We start from the raw sequence: 7,617 nt of genomic DNA, 5'->3' as shown, positions 1-7,617 counted from the left end.
AACAGAAAGTCGTGCTTAGATCTGAATCTAAGTCTCTCAATAAAAGGTTGCTTATTATCACGTGCAAAATAGTATACAGCAGATGATAGATTTAAATGCAAAAGCAGGTCTGGGTGATCCTTATGGGGAGTCGTGACGGGGTGTGGGTATGGAAGGGTCCCTCTCTATGTGTCCTTTGTATATTCCCTGATTTTTTTAAAAAAGATTTTATTTGAGAGAGAATGAGAGAGCAGAAGCGGTGAGTAAGGGGGATGTGGGGGGGGAGGGAGAAGAGGGACAAGCAGGCACCAAGCTGAGTGCAGAAACAGAGGCCTGGCTCGATCCCAGGACCCTGAGATCATGACCTAAGCCAGGTCAGACACGTGACCCACTGAGCCACACAGGCGCCCCTGAGGGGTCCCTCTCAAAGGAGGTGGGGCTTGGTCCCCTGCCACTGCAGGGTCTAGAGAAGGATGGGGAGTCTATAAAGACTGGATCTGGGGGAGGAAGGAAGGAACAGGGAAGGTGCCCATTCAGAGCCAGTGCAGTCCCTGTTCACTGTTAGCCAGGCTTTAGCCCAGGCAGTTTGGAGACTTGCTTAGATCAATACCAGTGAGATACTAGAGGTCATAGGCTTAATTTATTAAACCAGCAAAGCGCTAGCCCAGGTGGCCATTTTTCCAGTTAATTCACAGGAACTGCTCAGCCAGGGTTGGTCAGTTGAAGGGAAGCTAATTCTTGGTAGAGCTGTCATGTGACAATTAGTTTGGAAAGTCATGGGTTCTGAATCAGCTTGGGAGCCCCGCAGACCACTTGGTAGTTCTTTTGTGAATTTTTCTGATGAAGTCCCATATTGTGTTTTCATAGTGACTGCATCAGTTTACATTCTCTGTGGGGTATTTGAAGGCTATATGAACCCTAAGACCTTCCTAAAGCCCTCTCTGACTCAGGTGGCTTTGCTAGGCAAATGATGAACCATGGGATCAAAAGTTTGAACTCTGATGAACTTATCACCCCTTTTTCTATGGTCTTCTGATAGCAAGATGTCAACAGCTCTTTCTGTTGTCATGCATTTCCCACGGTCTCTGAGAAAACAAAAAACAAAAGTGAAAAAAAATCCATATTTTCTCTAGGTCTCCAGAAGCTGGCCAGGAGAATAAAGCCGAAGGTTCACCCCACTTCCGACCCTGTCGAAGGTACCGTGGAAATTCATTCATTAAGTTGATTCAAGAATAATTATTTTAGGGGCACCTGGGTGGTGTCCAACTCTTGATTTTGGCCCAGGTCATGATGTCAGGGTCATGAGACTGAGCCCCGTGTTGGGCTCCATGCTGGGTATGGAGCCTGATTCAGATTCTCTCTCCCTTTCCCTATGCCCCTCCCCTGCTCACACTCTCTCTTTGTCTCTAAAAGAAAAAAGAAGAAGAAGAATCATTACACTAGTTTTCAGTGTCCCATACTTAAGACAAAAATGCCAAGCCATATTATTTTTGTTTCACGTGTGAAAATTTTAATTTAGCTGGTCACTCATTAGTTTATAACCACAGTAGTCAAATGACATTTGCAACTCAAGTCTGTTCACATTTCATGGTAGGTATAGTGAAGCTAAGGAATGGACATTAGTCTGTTGTTAAATATTAGGAAAAATAGATCTTTTATTATTTTTAATGAATAGACGTTATTACTTCAAATAGGTTTAGATTAAGATAATAATTGAGCAGATAATATAAAAAGTTTCCCTATCACCCTTATCCCTTGGCGCACAATTTCCACAATCCTTAAAAGCTTCATCAGTGTGGAACACATGTCACGAATCACAAACCAGTGTAGCGATATTAATACTCATTGAAGGCCAGCATCGCTAGGAAGGTCTGCTCTGTGTTGTGCAGGAGTATGGGTTTTTTTTTTTTTAAGATTTTATTTATTTATTTGACAGAGAGAGAGAGAGACAGCCAGCGAGAGAGGGAACACAAGCAGGGGGAGTGGGAGAGAAAGAAGCAGGCTCATAGCAGAGGAGCCTGATGTGGGGCTCGATCCCATAACACCGGGATCACTCCCTGAGCCGAAGGCAGACACTTTACTGCTGTGCCACCCAGGCACCCCAGGAGTAAGGATTTTGACAAATGCATAAAGTCGTGTATCCACCGTGTACAGAGTAACTTCACTGCCTTGAAAATCCTGTGTTTAACCTATTCATGCCTTTGCACTTTCTCTAGAAATCTTAACAACCGTTGACCTTTTGTTATCTCTATAGCTTGCCTTTCTCCAGAATGTCATCTAGTTGGAACTGTAAAGCATGTTGCTTTTCCAGACTGATTTCTTTCACTTTTATCTATACAGTTCACATTCGTCAATGTCTTTTTGTGACTTGATAGCTCAATTATTTTTTAAATCTCCTTTTTATTATTGTTTGAGAGAGAGAGTGAAAGTGTGTGGGGAGGGGCAGAGGAAGAGGGAGAGAGAATCTTCAGCAGCCTCCATGCTCAGCAGGGAACCCGTCTGACGTGGGGCTGGATATCATGCCCCTGAGATCATGACCTGAGCCAAAATCAAGAGTTGGATGCTTAACTGAGTGAGCCAGCTATGTGCTCCGGTAGCTCAGCTATGTTTATTACCAAATCATATTGCATTGTAAGGGTGTATTGCTGGTTGTTTCTCCGTTCACCTAGTGTAGGACAGCTTAGTCACCTCTAGATTTGGTGTTCATAAATCAAGCTGATAGAAGCACTCCTGGGCCAGTTTTCATGTGGACACATTTTTCAACTCAACCGTGTAAATACCTAGGAGTGAGATGGCTGGATGACAGAGCAAGACTGTGTTTTGCTTTGTAAGATTTGATAGGATTCACCAGTCAAACCATCTGGGGCCGGCTCTTCCTTTCTGGGAAATGTATTAACTATCAGTTAAATGTCTTTGATACCTGCCTGTTCAGATCATCTATTTCCTTTCAGTGGGTTTTGGTAGTTTTGTGACTTTGAAGGAATTGGCCTCTTTCCTTTCAGGAATCCTAGAATTTTTCCATGTATTCCTTTAGAATCCTTTCAATGTGACGTCTCCTCTTTCATCTCATGTTAATGTGTGTCTTCCCTCTTTCTTCATGGTTAGTCAGGCTAGAGCTTTATCCATTTTACTGATATTTACAAAGAACCAGCTTTTGTCTTGGTTTGGTTGATTTTGTCTGAGAGTTTTTTGTGTTCCATTTCATTGGTATCTGCAATTATATGATTTTTTTTCTCTTACTTGCTTTATATGACATGACTCTTTTTTGCCTTGTTTTCTAAGGAGGAAGCCTATTCACTTTGAATCTTTCTTACTTTCCAACACAATGACATTCAGTAGTATAAATTCTCCCAAGCACTGCCTTTGCATACATTTTTGTCAACATATATTTTCATTTCGTTTAGTTCAAAATCTTTTCAAGCTTCTCTTGAAACTTCCTCTTTGACCATTTTTTAAAAATTTCCAGCTATTTGGGGATTTCCCAAGATTTCTTGCTGTGGTTGAGCTCTAGTTTAATTTCATAGAGGTCTGAGAGCAGCTGTTGTATTGCTTCTACTCTTTGAGATGTGTTGGGGTGTGTTTTATGGCCCAGCATGTGGTCTCTTGCTGAATGTTCCAGGTGAGCTGGAGAAACAGTATATTCTGCTAGAGAGTCTGTGCTCCAGGAAACCTGGATTCCCTGTGTTCCCTTTCCTGTCTCCTCAGGGCCATGGTTTGTCCTGTGTCCTCCCCTCTCCATGGATCCGAGAGTGGTTGATTTTTCAGTGTCTTCAGGCTTTTTCTTGTTCGTAGGGTGGACAGTGATTGCCATGATCCTTGCATGTGGAGCCCTCTACTTTTGTCTTCATGTGCCTTCAATCTCCCTTCTCCTGAAATGTGTCTTGACTTCAAGATATTTGGGCACATGCTGCTTCCATTCATATAACCAGGTCTCCAAAAACAGCCAAGAAGCCTGTGTCTAGATGTCAGCTTACATAGCAAAACACACGTTTTCTTTGACATTCCACCTTTTACATTGGCTGTTATCCTAAGTTAGAGGTTTACAGAAATATCAGCCATATGCTTTCACTCAATGTGTTACCCTCCCAGAGGTATGGACTAGTGAAAATAGAGAATATATGTGTCTTTACATATATCCATTGAGTATCCAGCCTTTCACACACAATGACAGACCAAGAAACCCATTGACTGAGCTGGATAGATACGCACGTACATAGGGAGTTAGTAACATAGAAAAAAGAAAAGGTAATGTTTTGAGATGAAGAGACATATGAATTTCTGTATGTAGACAATTGCATCCTTGTGCACATAGAGCTCCAGCTTTAGAAAAGCACGAGCCTCTATTCATGTGGTTGTGAGGTAATGCACAGGTCAGGTCCCCTGAGAATGCATCCAGCATGCTGTTCAAAGGCGAAGCTCTGGTCATTCGCATGACTGGGCAGCAGGTCTTAGCTTGAGGTGCTCACATGTAGGAGGAGGAAATCACACAAGATGATAGAGTTTCACACGTTGTAGAACACAAGTATGTTAGGTACATAAGCTCTCTCTCCCACCAGTAAACTGGTGTTCGTCATGTTGGACCAGATAGCTGTCAGGTCAGGCAACTAATTCATTCTGGAAGCATCATGCACATTATTTTGGGAAATGGCCACTTAGTGTGTCCTCAGGCAGTCAGCAAAAGCATTTCTGAGACCTTTATGTGACTCCTTAAACACTGGGTCTGGCTTAACATAAAGGAGTCCTTTTTAGACAAAGCAGGTACCTATCGTGGAGAAAGCACTGGCCTGGGAGCTTGGACAGCAGAGTTTGACTACAGCTCTGAGTTTTGTGAAGTTATGGCATCTCAGATGAGACATTTCACCTCCAAGGAACCTTCCTGAGCATTTCCACGGCATGCTTTACTTACACTAACCATTCAACCCTCACCACCAATGCAGTACTTTGCTTGCTAAGGGCACTCTTCAGATGGAGAAACTGAGGCACAGAGCTGAATGCAGCCAAGCACACAAGCTCTTAAGTGGAAATGCCAAAATGTTCACCCAGGTGGCTGGGCCCATGCTGCTACTCTGAGATACTGAACTGCACTTACCACACTGACAAGCATAGCTCTGAGCCATGGGTTCAACAGAAACCATGCAGGATCTTTCCAAGGCCTGTGTATATATCTGAACTGCATAAGTCTACAGAGATCCCAAGTACTGTCTACCATCATGAGGTGGCCTCAGTGGTCACATGGAGGGCAGACTTGGGCATAGCCCTTAGTGTGAAAGCACACAGAAGGTCCAAACTGTCTGTCCAGCTCACAGATTTTGAGACTTGAAGCACAACATTGAAAAACCTGGTAAATCTCTCTCAGTGTTGGTTCACTTCTCAGAGGCTGGCCCCAAACGGGAATCAAGAGATAGTTTAGTGCTCTTTGATTGTGTGATCACCCTGAGCCCCAGAAAGCCTCCAGTGCTGGCAATGACACACCCAAGCAACAAGGACAAATAAGAACTCCAAGTAACATTTGGTTACTAACCCAGGGTCCACTCTTTTTCCTGCACCTCTCTCACAGAGCTGGGGTAGAGGACGTCGGGAGGAACCCAGGCCTCCCACTGTAAAGGACCATCCCATTAGTGGATGACTACTGCTAGCACGGAGAGCCACCCGACTCAGTGAACACATACATGAGACACACACTGGACGGAAAAATACCATAAGATTAATGATGTTATTTTTATTTATTTCATATTTTTAAATTTTTGGACTATCTTCTGTCTTAGAGTGTCTTTATTTTTCATCATTATTATTTTTTAATGGAAGTAGTTGAGTTGACACACCATATTCTATTCTTTCAGGTGTACCTTTGCCTTCAATGGCAAAGCCAGGACTCTGTTTCTCCCTTCTTTGCTGCTTCTCTTCTCTGCATTTCCTTCCATGAAGAAGGGGGCTCACCAATAGCCAACTGCAGGCTTTCCTTTTTTAATTTAAATTCAAATTAGGTAACATATACTGTATTAGTAGTTTCAAGGGTAGAACTTAGTGGTTCATCTGTTGCGGTAACAGCCAGTTGTCATTCCATCAAGTGCCCTCCTTGAGGCCCATCACCCAATTACCCCATCCCCCCACTTCAGCAGCCTCAGTGTGTTCTCTAGATATATGGGAATATGACTCAACTGTTGAAGGACTCAAATCTTGTCATTGGCAAGTGCATGCTGTTAAACCAACCACATCCCTCACCAACCCCCCCCTTCAGCAGCCCTCAGTTTGTAATATAGATACACTGTAAATTACTCAACCATCAGAAGGAATCAAATCTTGCCATTGGCAACTGCATGCTGTTTAACCAACCACATCCATCTCCACTGTTCTGTCGTTCAAGTCAAGCAGAGCACTCTGAGTCATTCATGAGATAGAGCACCGTGGCAGGAAGGTACTCTGTGTCCTCTAGTCTGTCTCCCATTTGGATGGCCAGTTGGAGGAGCTTCGTCCTGGCAGAACAAATAGAGAGACTTCACTACGGGCAGAGGGAGGGGTGGGGCTCCCTCACGACACCACAGTGTGCAACCAGGCGACCTATTTGTAGACTAACTGACTCACATCGACCAGGTTGCCTTAAGCTAGAAAGTCAAAGGTCTGTTTCTCCTTCGTTTTCTCATCCTCTTGTTGGCTTTTCCTCACCCACCAAGGAGAATGGCCCAGCAGCAGCTCAGCCCATGCTTCTTAACCAGTCACTCCCATACAGTCTTGTCCCATGTCCATATCAACAGTGATCACAGAGTAATTCCCAAGTAGGACCATCAATGGACTGACACTTACTCTGTGTCCTTTTAGAGTCTACCAAGGAGGACCTTGGCAAGAAAGCACTGTGGCCCAACACATCCAGGGTAAGCTTGGCTGTCTTTGCCTGAGAAAGAAATGTTTCTTACTTGAGTTTCATCTTTTTGAAGTGAGTTCAGCTATGACAACATGACAGTGTAGTTTTTAGACGTGAGGTACCATTTTCTTGGGGTGTTGGGAGGGAAGGTTGTAAACTGTGTGGTAGGGGACCTTTTACTCAGAAGTGGTTTTTCCTCCCTGAATTAAGAGTTTTGTGATTGTGCTTCAGGGAATTTGAGAGATTCATCCCCCAGGAAAAGCTCATGCCTTTTCCACAGGTGCACGCTGTGCTTCCTTTCCAGGCCTTTGTCTTTCCTGCTGATTCTCATTTGGTTTTCAGTAGTCACCAAGAGAACCAGTGATGACAGAGTATGCATATGACCTGACTCTCAGGGTGTGTTCTTTTCTGTAAATGCAGGTGGCCCCAGAACCATGTGGAAGTGGTACGTATTCTGGAATCAGTCCCTTGCTGAGGAAAAACTCTAGATGGTAAGGCAGGTGGGGGGATGTCCTCACTGTCCTCAGTCTGGAGAGCCATCTGATTCCAGGTTCCTGGTAGGACTGAGGCTTGGGAGTGTGGGGAAAAGCAAACTCCAGGTGAGAAACTATGTGCATGTGTCTCCAGTCCTAGGAAACCAATGCATTCCCCCTGGGTGGTGTGGGTGTATGTGCATGAGGCTTGGGGGTTAGTGTCTTGTGTAGTGTGATTGTGAGTGTGTGTGTGTGTGTTTGTGAGAGAGAGAGAGAGAGAGCAAGAGAAAGAGAGACAAAGACAGA

Source organism: Ursus arctos, unplaced genomic scaffold (genome assembly GCF_023065955.2).
Source record: "Ursus arctos isolate Adak ecotype North America unplaced genomic scaffold, UrsArc2.0 scaffold_3, whole genome shotgun sequence".
Taxonomy (NCBI): Eukaryota; Metazoa; Chordata; class Mammalia; order Carnivora; family Ursidae; genus Ursus; species Ursus arctos.
This window is presented reverse-complemented; position numbering follows the sequence as displayed.